Raw genomic sequence first — 14,173 nt, 5'->3', positions numbered from 1 at the left:
TCTTTAAAATGGTGTAAAATACTTGTATGTTTGAGAAATTTGATTTGAGATTTCTGTTGATTTGTATTTGGCGCCCTGCAATTTCATTGGCTGCTAGCGGAGCCCCAGTCCTAGACAGGTTAAAGCTAGTGAGGGAGATATAAGTCTCCAGATTCAGTGACTTTTGCAGTTCATTCCAGTCATTGGCAGCAGAGAACTGGAAGGAAAGGCAGCCAAAGGAAGAATTTGCTTTGGGGGTGACCAGTGAGATATACCTGCTGGAGCGCGTGCTACGGGTGGGTGCTGCTATGGTGACCAGTGAGCTGAGATAAGGCGGGGCTTTACCTAGCAAAGACTTATAGATGAACTGGAGCCAGTGAGTTTGGTGACGAATATGAAGCGAGGGCCAGCCAGCGAGAGCATACAGGTCGCAGTGGTGGGTAGTATATGGGGCTTTGGTGACAAACGGATGGCACTGTGATAGACTGCATCCAATTTGTTGAGTAGAGTGTTGGATGCTATTTTGTAAATGACGTCGCCAAAGTCAAGGATCGGTAGGAAAGTCAGTTTTACGAGGGTATGTTAGGCAGCATGAGTGAAGGATGCTTTGTTGCGAAATAGGAAGCCCCCATAGAGACTGCCAGAGGTCCGGACAACAGGCCCTCCGATTTGACACACTGAACTCTTTCTGAGAAGTATTTGGTCAACCAGGCGAGGCAGTCATTTGAGAAACCAATGCTGTTGAGTCTGTCGATAAGAATGTGGTGATTGATAGAGTCGAAAGCCTTGGCCAGGTCAATGAATACAGCTGCACAGTGTTGTCTCTTATCGATGAAGGTTATGATATTGTTTAGGACCTTGAGCGTGGCTGAGATGCACCCATGACCAGCTCGGAAACCAGATTGCATAGCGGAGAAGGTACGGTGGGATTTTAAATGGTCAGTAATCTGTTTGTTAAACCAGTTGAAGCTAGGGGGGCGCTATTTCATTATTGGATAAAAAAACGTGCCCGTTTTAAGCGCAATATTTTGTCACAAAAAGATGCTCGACTATGCATGGAATTGCCAGCTTTGGAAAGAAAACACTCTGACGTTTTCAAAGCTGCAAAGATATTATCTTTGAGTGCCCCAGAACTGATCTTACAGGCGAAACCAAGATGCAACTTCAACCAGGAAATGAGCAGGATTTTTGAGGCTCCGTTTCCCGTTGTCTCCTTATATGGCTGTGAATATGCTGTGAACGAGCTTATGCGCTCTGCCGTTCCTCCAAGATGTCTGCAGCATTGTGATGTATTTGTAGGCATATCATTGGAAGATTGGCCATAAGAGACTACATTTGCCAGGGGCCCGTCCGGTGTCCTTTGTCTACGTTGGTGCGTAACTCTCAGCGGCAAAAATTTTACCATGCGATTCAGACAGCGAAGTATCGTTCCTGGAAGTGTGCATCATTGAAGAGATATGTGTGAAAAACACCTTGAGGATTGGTTCTAAACAACGTTTGCCATGTTTCAGTCGATATTATGGAGTTCATTTGGAAAAAAGTTAGGCGTTTGGATAACTGAATTTTCGTTTTTTTTTGGTAGCCAAACGTGACACCCCAAACGGAGCGATTTCTCCTGCACAAAAAATCTTTCAGGAAAAACTGAACATTGCTATCTAACTGAGAGTCTCCTCATTGAAAACATCCGAAGTTCTTCAAAGGTAAAATATTTATTTGAATGTTTTTGCTGGTTTTTGTGAAAATGTTTCCTGCTGATGCTAATGCTAAATGCTACGCTAGTTATCAGTACTGTTACACAAATGCTAGTTTGCTATGCTTGAGAAGCATATTTTTGAAAATCTGAGATGACAGTGTTGTTAACAAAAGGCTAAGCTTGAGAGTTAGTATATTAATTTCATTTCATTTGCGATCTTCATGAATAGTTAACGTTGCGTTATGGTATTGAGCTTGAGGCTATCATTACGCTACCGGATCCGGCATGGCTAAGCGCAAGAGATTAACTTGGCTTTCAAATACCTTAGAAAGCAGGGTAGGATAGATATAGGTCTATATCAACATCGAGAGTGACTCCCCTTTGAAGAGGAGGATGACCTTGGCAGCTTTCCAATCTTTGGGCATCTCAGACGATACGAAAGAGAGGTTGAACAGGCTAATAATAGGGGTTGCAACAATTTCAACAGAGAATTTCAGAAAGAGAGGGTCCATATTGTCTAGCCCGGCTGATTTGTTGGGGTCCAGATTTTGCAGCTATTTCAGCACATCAGCTATCTGGATTTGGGTGAAGGAGAAATGGGGAGGCTTGAGCAAGTTGCTGTGGGGGGTGCAGGGCTGTTGACTGGGGTAGAGGTAGCCAGGTGGAAAGCATGGCCAGCCGTAGAAAAATTATTATTGAAATTCGCAATTATAGTGGATTTATCAGTAGTGACGATGTTTCCTAGCCTCAGTGCAGTGGGCAGCTGGGAGGAGGTGCTCTTATTCTCCATGGACTTTACAGTGTCCCAGAACTTTCTTGAGTTTGTGCTACAGGATGCAAATTTCTGTTTGAAAAAGCTAGCCTTAGCTTTCCTAACTGCCTGTGTATATTGGCTCCTAGCTTTCCTGAAGAGTTGCATATCACGGGGGCTATTCGGAGCTAATGAAGTACGCCACAGGATATTTTTGTGCTGGTCAAGGGCAGTCAGGTCTGGTTTAGGTCACCAAGCAGCACAAGCTTTGAAGATAGATGGGGGGTAGTCACTTCACATATGGTGTCCAGGGCACAGCTGGGAGCAGAAGGTGATCTATAGCAAGCAGCAACTGTGAGAGACTTGTTTCTGGAATGGTGGATTTTTTAAAGTAGAAGCTCAAATTGTTTGGGCACAGACCTGGATAGTAAAACAGAACTCTGCAGTAGATTGCAACTCCGTCCCCTTTGGCAGTTCTATCTTGTTGGAAAATGTTATAGTTAGGGATGTAAATTTCAGGGTTTTTGGTGGTCTTCCTAAGCCAGGATTCAGACACGAGTAGGACATCCGGGTTGGCAGAGTGTGCTAAAGCAGTGAATAAAACAAACTTAGGGAGGAGGCTTCTAATGTTAACATGAATGAAACCAAGGCTTTTAAGGTTACAGAAGTCAACAAATGAGAGCACCTGGGGAATGGGAGTGGAGCTAGGCACTGCAGGGCCTGGATTAACCTCTACATCTCCAGAGGAACAGAGAAGGAGTAGGATAAGGGTATGGCTATAGGCTATAAGAACTGGTCGTCTAGTACGTTTGGAACAGAGCGTAAAAGGAGCAGATTTCTGGGCGCAGAAGAATAGATTCAAGGCATAATGTACAGACAAAGGTATGGTAGGATGTGAATACAGTGGAGGTAAACATATGCACTGAGTGACGATGAGAGAGATATTGTCTCTAGAAACATCATTTATACCAGGTGAGGTCACTGCATGTGTGGGAGGTGGAACTAAAGGGTTAACTAAGACGTATTAAGCAGTGCTAGAGGCTCTACAGTGAAATAAGGCAATAATCACTAACCAAAACCGCAATTGACAAGGCGTATTGACATTAGGGAGAGGCATGCGTAGCCTAGTTGTCATAGGGTCCAGTGGCTCGGGCCGGAGACACGGTGATTCAGGCAGCGAGCGGGCCGGGGCTAGCAAGCTAGCAGAAGGGCCTTAGAGGGACGTCGTGACGGAAGATGTCTGTTGTAGCCCTCTCGTGCTGTTATGTCGGCAGACCAGTCGCCGTGGATCAACAGGGCTCCGTGTGGAAAAGGGTCCAGGCCAATTGCCAAAATAGGTATAATGGCCAAAGAATTTGTCCGGTGGGACTCTTAAGCTAACAGTCCAATATGCTCTAGACAGCTAGCGGGCCTGCTAGCAGATGGGCATTCCGGGGACGTTGCGACAGAGGAGCCAGTTGATAAACCCCCTCGGGCGAATTACGTCGGTAGTCCAGTTGTGATGGGATGCCCGGGGTCCAGGCCAAAAGGAGTGGCTGATGGACCTCTTCGGCTAGCCAGGAGATGGGCCTAGCAAAGGCTAGCTCCAGGCTAATTGGTTCTTGCTTTGCGACAGAGACGTTAGCCAGGAGTGGCCACTCGGATAGCAGCTAGCTAGCTGCGATGGTCCAGGTGAAAAGGTTTAAAGCTTGCGGTAGGAATATCCGGAGATATGAAGAATAATAAGTCCGATTTGCTCTGGTTTGAGTCGCGCTGTGCAGACTGGCGAGAAAGTCCGGGCTAATGGTAGCAGACTACTAGCTAGTTATCTGGCTAGCTTCTGTTGGGGGTTCTGGTTCAAAAGTGAAGAAAATAGCAGATCCATACCACATTGGATGAGGCAGATTGCAGGAGAGTATGTTGAGGTAAAGAAAAATATAAAAAAATATGAGAAGAAAATCGCCATCTTGGTTTTGATGGCCATATAAAGACAGATTTTATCTAAAAAAACGACATTGCATGTTGTCGCTGGGACCCTTTGGATTGCAAATCAGAGGTTGATTTTCAAAAAGTAAGTGAACATTTAATCGATATTTGGGATTTTATGAAGCCTGTGCCGGTGGAAAAATATGTTGATGTGGGGTGCCGTCCCCAAACAATCGCATGGCATGCTTTCGCTGTAAAGCCTATTGTAAATAGGACAGTACAGTTAGATTAACAAGAATTTAAGCTTTTAACCGATATAAGACAGTTGTGTGTACCTCAATGTTTAATATCCATAATTTAAGATGATTTATTTGAATTGCGCACCCTCCAATTTCACCGGAGGTTGTATCCCGCTGGTGGGACGCCTAGCCCTAAGAAGCCTTTGATGCAAGAGAGAAAGAAACAAAAGTAGTCAAGACGACTAGCTTGATTAAGTCATGTATATCTCACTAGGTCGTTATTTTTAAGACTCCAAATATGCACTATTTCTAATGTTTCCATACTATTTGTGATTTCCTTAGGGGCAGGGTGATGGTAGTTTGAGTGATTTCCTTTACAGTCCATTGAGGTACTGAGCACTGTGTTATAGTCTCCCACCATATTGATTTGATAATTTTTAGCCTGTGAATTCAATAAATTGGTATAAATATTTTTGAAAAAAGGACTGATCATCCCGATTTGGACCATATAGATTAATGAGCCAAATCTGTTTTTCATCCACTATCACATTCAAAAACATCCACCTTCTGTGCGAATCAATCCTGCACATTCAGATCAACATTTTTGTTAATTAATATCATCACACCTTTTGAGTTCCTTTGTCCATGACAGAGAATTATTTTACCACCCTATTCCTTTATCCACACAACTTCATCTAAGGATGTAGAGTGAGTTTCCTGTAAACAGTGTTATATTCCTTTTCTTTTTGCCACGTAAAGTCTGATCATCTTTTTTATAATCTGCTAAAACTGTTACAATTATAACTAGCTATATTTATTTCACCCCTTATCTAGCAATATTTCTAGCAAAATTTGTTTCATTCCCTTGCCTGTTTGTCTTTGAGCCAATGCCACAGTTCGAAAATTGAGGCAAGAAATTATGTGTATAGTAAATCTGAGTAGGTTGATATGTATGATACGCTCACATGTGTATACTCAATAGTGGACCGGCATTAGAGCAAGGTACACTGCTTGGGGCACTGAATGTGTGCTTCACGTCCTATTATGTGTATGATATTAACTTTCCCACTGTATCAGCTGCTAGAAACAGAATCCCCTGCAGTAATACTGTTGCGAGCATGTTTTTCTTCCACTGAACAATAGTGGATAAGTATCTGCTCTTGTATGTAGTTTGAGAAGTGACAGGAGGAAGCACAGCCCTTCGGCTGATGTGTTCCTGTGAATTAATAGATCAATGGATGGATGAGCCATGAGCGTCTCGTTCCAATGCTAATTTTTCAATTCCGATGCTGTTAAATGGACATTTAGTTGTTTTTTATGCATTTGCGCCTTCTTTTTAACTACAGTTCAACTCCTGAAGCACGTTCTGGTATGCTTTCATTCTATCACAACAATTTATTTTAAATACAAATGTTACATTTTGGGGATTGTGAAAAGTGCTTTATGAGTGAAATACAGTTATCAAGTAATGACTCATTAGTAGATGTCCTTTGTAGAGTGACCTTGACATATTTTACACTTGTTCTGTGTAACAATGTTTTAACTAGACCCAAATGTAGACCATTATTGTATGGCAAAACAGCATGGTGTGTGTGTGTGTGTGTGTCAGTGGTGGTCGGTGCGGTTTAAAATGAGGGAAGTCGATCAATGTTTTTATGAGCATGGTATTGCGGACGAAAATGTTATGTTTGTGCTTTTCTAATAACCAATTTGACTGGGTTCATGCAAGTGACCAATTGATTGTGCCTGGGAGGAATCCTCACTATCAATATCTGCAATTTGGCCGTATGCCCAGAACATTGTTCTGAGAACTGAAAGTGTGTCAGTTTCAAGATCTCGACTTGGAGAGAAGAGGCCTTGTGAGATATTGGTCATTTGATAAATATTAAAGCATTGTATGACTGTCTAAAGGTTCTGGGAAATGGTCTCGGACAAAGATTGGTGCATGTACACTTTTGGTAAAAGTACGGGACCTGACTTACCACTAATCAATAAAACTATAAATGGTAATGGGATGTAATACATTTTTAAATAAAACCCATGCCCTGTTAATATATAGAATAAGAGCCTTGGGACTGATATTAAATTAGAGGCCACCATCTGGTGTTTGGGTTAGAGAAAAGCTTCCTGTGGACAAATAGATAAGCTGCCATTTAGATCTGAGTGGTACTCAGTGAAATTAAACAGTCTGTAAGAAACACGGTGACATTTGGGAGAGGTATGAATAATTGAATAAGAGACTTTGACATTTTCCAAGTATTATTACTAAATTCTATAGTTTGGGTAACACCGGTGATTTAAGTAAGAAGGTAATGTCATCTAAAACAATCTGTTTTTATCACCGAATATTGAACTGATAAGCCAGCATCAACTTTTTGAGGAACCTAGCAGATTTGTTAAACAACAAGTTTCATATTTTGACTAGATAATGTCACAATAACAGTCAGTACAAGACATATGTCAATGCAACAGGTCAAAATGATAAAATTATAAGAAAGGGGCTCTGGGATTGTTTACTTTAGAAGGTGCCTATTCAGCTTAACGGGACACTGTATCATCTCATGTGTGTCAAGTATGATTCTGGAAATGGGTGGTTTTATCAAGGTTTCCTGTCCAATATGCAGTAAGCTCGATTGAGATTAATACTTTTTTGGATTGATTAAAATGTAGTATAGTGAAAATACTAAGTTCAAGTTTATTTTCTTTCTTCCAGGAGCTGAGTCACTGGCTTACTGGTGCTCTTTCATGCCGTCCCTAGGAGGGGTGCGTCACTTGAGTGGGTTGAGTCACTGATGTGATCTTCCTGTCTGGGTTTGCGCCCCCCCTTGGGTTGTGCCATGGCGGAGATCTTTGTGGGCTATACTCTGCCTTGTCTCAGGATGGTAAGTTGGTGGTTGAAGATATCCCTCTAGTGGCGTGGGGGCTGTGCTTTGGCAAAGTGGGTCGGGTTATATCCTTCCTGTTTGGCCCTGTCCGGGGGTATAATCGAATGGGGCCAGAGTGTCTCCTGACCCCTCCTGTCTCAGCCTCCAGTATTTATGCTGCAGTAGTTTGTGTCGGGGGGCCAGGGTCAGTTTGTTATATCTGGAGTACTTCTCCTGTCCTATCCGGTGTCCTGTGTGAATTTAAGTATGCTCTCTCTAATTCTCTCTTTCTCTCTCTCATTTGAACATCTTGGCCATGTTCTGTTATTTCCGCCCGGCACAGCCCGGCCACCCCACATAGCCTGGTTCCTCTCTAGGTTTCTTCCTAGGATTTGGCCTTTCTAGGGAGTTTTTCCTAGCCACTGTGCTTCTACACCTGCATTGCTTGCCGTTTGGGGTTTTAGGCTTGGTTTCTGTACAGCACTTTGAAATATCAGCTGATGTACGAAGGGCTATATAAATACATTTGATTTGATTTGATGGAATGTCCACTACCAAGTTTTGACGTGTTTACCAATAATTCTGTCCCTTTTAATGGCTTCCTGAGACAGGTGCCTTAGGAGAGAAGTTATTGAAACCGTGTACTAGACAGTATAAAGGTACATGGATCCGGCTGTTAAAGGGAGCTCCCACATTAAGTAAGGCCTGGCCAACCCATCTGTTATGAATATTTGCTAGTGGTGTTAATACCGTGTTTGATTTATTGTGTGTGGTCTTTTTTATTTGATTTTAGTGGGGTTTTCACTGGTTAGAAAGGATGCACGTTAAATAGGCAAACAAATAAAATTTTCTGAAGTATCTATTGTCCGACTTTTGGTTGCATACATGTACATTCTTTTGATAAGAAATGTACTGAAAACCCAATGTAAGCCTGGTACACACAATTTTTCTAAATAAGGAGTCGAGACACAGGGAAAGAATGACCTCTGACCTCTGTTCTGACTTTTTGATGAGGCTTGATCACCCTCACAAGAAAGGCTAGAGACATTGAGTGGGATTTAAATGTCATATGTAAACAATGATAATTAGGAAGAAGTTAAAAATGGATCAATAAATAGTATGTGTGACTCGGACCATGAGTGGTGGTGGTGGTGTTTTTTGGACCCATGAATCACGATGTGACACGTGTCAAAAGGGAAGAAGTGTATTGTTGTTTTGTTTGTATTTCTGTTGTTTTGTTTGTGTTTTTGTTTTGTTCAATACAAATCTCACCAGATTGGGTCTGCTGGATGGTCTGGATTTCTCCCTAAGTATTCGCTCTAACTCCCTTACTCTGTAACTCTGCGGTAAGATAACCAAGATGATAGGGGAGTGAGTATAAGCCAATTTTCAAAAATGGTTTCAACTGTGTGTTTTTCTCTTTGACATGTGTCTTGGTCATTAGTATTAAGAATATTGGTAGTAGTAATAATTTGTCATAGAGTGAATAGTTCGTCTGGATTTCCTGATGCCCTAAACTAAACTGTTGTTCTGGTCTGTCCTCTCTCGGGGTAATGGCGAAGGTGACCACAGATGGAATATACAGTGGTGTAACGGCTTTCTTCAATCTCCTCCTCTGACGAAGAGGTGGAACAAGGATCGGACCAAAATGCAGCGTGTAGATTTCATTAAACATGGATCGCACAAACGTAAACATGAATTAATACAAACACTACAAAACAAAAGAACGTAATGAACGAAACGAAAACCGAAACAGCCTATACTTGTGTAAACTAACAAAGACAGGAACAAGGACACTAAGGACAATCACCCACGACAAACTCAAAGAATATGGCTGCCTAAATATGGTTCCCAATCAGAGACAACGATAAACACCTGCCTCTGATTGAGAACCACTCCAGACAGCCATAGACTTTGCTAGATCACCCCACTAGCTACAATCCCAATACATACACACCAAAACCCCAAGACAAAACACACCACAATACAAAAACCCCATGCCACACCCTGGCCTGACCCAATACATGAAGATAAACACAAAATACTTCGACCAGGGCGTGACAGAACCCCCCCCCCCCCCTAAGGTGCGGACTCCCAAACGCACCTCAAAACAATAGGGAGGGTCCGGGTGGGCGTCTGTCCATGGTGGCGGCTCCGGCGCGGGACGTGGACCCCACTCAGTCAATGTCTTAGTCCCCTCTCCTCGCGTCCCTGGATAGTCCACCCTCGCCGCCGACCATGGCCTAGTAGTCCTCACCCAGAACCCCACTGGACTGAGGAGCAGATCGGGACTGAAGGACAGCTCGGGACTGAGGCAGCTCGGGACTGAGGGGTAGCTCGGGAGTGAGAGAAAGCTCGGGAGTGAGAGAAAGCTCGGGAGTGAGAGGAAGCTCGGGAGTGAGAGGAAGCTCGGGAGTGAGAGGAAGCTCGGGAGTGAGAGGAAGCTCGGGAGTGAGAGGAAGCTCGGGAGTGAGAGGAAGCTCAGGCAGGTAGATAGATCTACCAGATCCTGGCTGGCTGGTGGTTTCAGCAGATCCTGGCTGACTGGCAGATCCTGGCCGACTGGCAGATCCTGGCCAACTGGCAGATCCTGGCCGACTGGCAGATCCCGGCCGACTGGCGGATCTGGAAGAGTCTGGTTGACTGGCGGATCTGGAAGAGTCTGGTTGACTGGCAGATCTGGAAGAGTCTGGTTGACTGGCAGATCTGGAAGAGTCTGGCTGACTGGCAGATCTGGAAGAGTCTGGCTGACTGGCGGATCCTGGCAGACTGAAAGATCTGGCTGCTCCATGCTGACTGGCGGCTCTGGCTGCTCCATGCCGACTGGCGGCTCTGGCTGCTCCACGCTGACTGGCGGCTCTGGCTGCTCCATGTAGGCTGACAGCTCTGGCGGCTTCTTACAGACTGGCAGCTCTGGCGGCTCCGTGTAGACTGGCAGCTCCTTGCAGACTGGCAGCTCCTTGCAGACTGGCAGCTCATTGCAGACTGGCAGTTTGGGCTGCTTCATGCAGACTGACAGCTCTGGCTGCTCCATGCAGACTGACATCTCTGGCTGCTCCATGCAGACTGACAGCTCTGGCTGCTCCATGCAGACTGACAGCTCTGGCTGCTCCATGCAGACTGACAGCTCTGGCTGCTCCATGCAGGCTGGCAGCTCTGGCTGCGCTGAACAGGCGGGAGACTCCAGCAGCGCAGGAGAGGAGGAAGGCTCTGGCAGCGCTGAACAGGCGACGCGCACTGTAGGCCTGATGCGTGGTGCTGGCACTGGTGGTACTGGGCCGAGGACACGCACAGGAAGCCTGGTGCGGGGAGCTGCTACCGGAGGGCTGGGGTGTGGAGGTGGTACTGGGTAGACCGGACCGTGCAGGCGCACTGGAGCTCTTGAGCGCAGAACCTGCCCAACCTTACCTGGTTGAATGCTCACGGTCGCCCTGCCAGTGCGGCGAGGTGGAATAGCCCGCACTGGGCTATGCAGGCGAACCGGAGACACCGAGCGCAAGGCTGGTGCCATGTAAGCCGGCCCAAGGAGACGCACTGGGGACCAGATGCGTAGAGCCGGCTTCATGGCACTTGGCTCGATGCTCACTCTAGCCCGGCCGATACGCGGAGCTGGAATGTACCGCACCGGGCTATGCACCCGCACTGGAGACACCGTGCGCACCACAGCATAACACGGTGCCTGCCCGGTCTCTCTAGCCCCTCGGTAAGCACAGGGAGTTTGTGCAGGTCTCCTACCTGGCGTAGCCATACTCCCTGTTAGCCCCCACCCCCAAGACATTTTTGGGGCTGACTCTCGGGCTTCCGTCCGCGCCGCCGTGCTTGCTTTGCCAACTCCATTCTCCGATAACCTTCCGCGCACTGCTCCATCGAATCCCAGGCGGGCTCCAGCACTCTCCCTGGGTCGACCGCCCACCTGTCTCCTCCCAAGAAATATAGTCCATACTGTCCTCCTCTTTGGGCTGCTCCTGTTGCCTCTTCTCCTGCTGCACCTTTGGGCGGCTACACTCCCCTGGTTTAGCCCAGGGTCCTCTCCCGTCGAGGATTTCCTCCCATGTCCAGAAATCCTTATTGCGCATCTCCTCTTTGGGCTGCTCCTGCCTGTTGACACGCTGCTTGGTCCTTTTGTGGTGGGTGATTCTGTAACGGCTTTCTTCTATCTCCTCCTCTGACGAAGAGGTGGAACAAGGATCGGACCAAAATGCAGCGTGTAGATTGCGATCCATGTTTAATGAACAAACGTAAACATGAATTAATACAAACACTACAAAACAAAAGAACGTAATGAACGAAACGAAAACCGAAACAGCCTATACTTGTGTGAACTAACAAAGACAGGAATAAGGACAATCACCCACGACAAACTCAAAGAATATGGCTGCCTAAATATGGTTCCCAATCAGAGACAACGATAAACACCTGCCTCTGATTGAGAACCACTCCAGACAGCCATAGACTTTGCTAGATCACCCCACTAGCTACAATCCCAATACATACACACCAAAACCCCAAGACAAAACACACCACAATACAAAAACCCCATGCCACACCCTGGCCTGACCCAATACATGAAGATAAACACAAAATACTTCGACCAGGGCGTGACAAGTGGCAAGAAAAAGTATGTGAACCCTTTGGAATTATCTGGATTTCTGCATAAATTGGTCATAAATTTAAGTCACAACAACTGACAAGCACAGTCTGCTTAAACTAATAACACAAATTATTGTATTTATCTTGTCTATATTGAAAACATTTAAATATTCACAGTGTAGGGTGGGAAAGTATGTGAACCCCTCAGCTAATGACTTCCCCAAAAGCTAATTGGAGTCAGGGTCAGCTAACCTGGAGTACAATCATTGAGACGAGATTAGAGATGTTGGTTAAAGCTGCCCCATAAAAAACACACAACATTTGAATTTGCTATTCACAAGAAGCATTGCCTGATGTGACCCATGCCTAGAACAAAAGAGAACTCAGAAGACCCAAGATTAAGAATGGTTGACATACATAAAGCTGGAAAGGGTTACAAAAGTGTCTCTAAAAGCCTTGATGTTCATCAGTCCGCGGGTAAGACAAATTGTCTATGAACTCTCCCTAGGAGTGGCCGTCCTGCAAAGATGACTGCAAGAGCAAAGCCCAGAATGCTCAATGAGGTTAAGAATCCTAGAGTGTCAGCTTAAGACTTACTGTCACGGCTGTTTGAAGGAGAGGACCAAGGTGCAACGTGGTGAACGTACATTTTCCTTTAATAATCAAAATGACGGCGACAAAAACAAACCGTAAAGCTCAAAGCAAAGTGCCATAAAGAAAGTCAACTTTCCACCAAGACGGGTGGTAAAAAAGAGCGGGGACCCTCGCCGCCGACCCCGGACTGGGGACTGAAGGGCGCCTCTGGAAGCTCCGGACTGAAGGGCGCCTCTGGAAGCTCCGGACTGAAGGGCGCCTCTGGAAGCTCGGGACTGAAGGGTGACTCTGGAAGCACTGGACAGGAGGGCGACACTGGAGGCTCCGGACTGGACGCAGGCACAGGACTCACCAAGCTGGGGAGACACACAGGAGACCTGGTTCTGGGAACAGGCACAAGACTCACCAGGCTGGGGAGACATACAGGAGGCCTCTTCCCTGGCCGAGGCACCAGATACATTGGGCCGTGGAGGCTCACTGGCGGTCTCGAGCGCAGAGCTGGCACCACCCGTTCTGGCTGGATGCCTGCTTCCACCCGGCAAATGCGGGACGCTGGCACCGAGCACATCACCCCATAGCAAGGGGCCTGACCAGTCACATGCTCGCCACGGTAAGCACGGGGAGTGGGCTCAAGGCTCCAACCTGACTCCACCACACTCCCCGTGTGCCTCCCCCTTTTTTGGGGGCTGCCTCTCGGGCTTCCTTGCCAGCTGTGTTCCCTCATAACGATGCCTCTCTGCCTCTACCTGCTCCCAGGGCAGGCGATCCTCTCCGGCCAGGATCTCCTCCCACGTGTAGGATCCCTTGCCGTCCAGGATGTCCTCCCATGTCCATTTTTCCTTACCACGCTGCTTGGTCCCATGTGGGTGGGAAGTTCTGTCACGGCTGTTTGAAGGAGAGGACCAAGGTGCAACGTGGTGAGCGTGCATTTTCCTTTAATAATCAAAATGACGCAGACAAAAACAAACCGTGATGCTCAAAGGCAAAGTGCCATAAAGAAAGTCAACTTTCCACCAAGACAGGTGGGAAACAAGGCACCTAAGTATGGTTCCCAATCAGAGACAACTGTCCCTGATTGAGAACCATATCTGGCCAAAACATAGAGATAGAAAATCATAGAAACACAACACATAGAAATGCCCACCCCAACTCACGCCCTGACCGAACCAAAATAGAGATAAAAAGGATCTCCAAGGTCAGGGCATGACACTTACAGAAATCTCTGGGAACATACTAACACCTCTGTTGACGAGTCTACAATACTTAAAACACTAAACAAGAACGGGAGAAGCCACTGCTGTCCAAAAAAGCATTGCTCCACATCTGAAGTTCGCAAAAGAGCATCTGGATGTTCCACAGTGCTACTGGCAAAATATTCTGTGGACAGATGAAGCTAAAGTTGATATATTTGGAAGGAACACACAACACTATGTGTGGAGAAAAAACGGCACAGCAGATCAACATCAAAACCTCATCCCAACTGTAAATTATGGTGAAGGGAGCATCATTGTTTTGACTTGCTTTGCTGCCTCAGGGCCTGGACAGCTTGCTATCATCG

The sequence above is a fragment of the Oncorhynchus clarkii genome, chromosome 12, assembly GCF_045791955.1.
Source record: "Oncorhynchus clarkii lewisi isolate Uvic-CL-2024 chromosome 12, UVic_Ocla_1.0, whole genome shotgun sequence".
NCBI classification, from domain to species: Eukaryota; Metazoa; Chordata; class Actinopteri; order Salmoniformes; family Salmonidae; genus Oncorhynchus; species Oncorhynchus clarkii.
Note: the sequence above shows the minus strand (reverse complement) of the source record.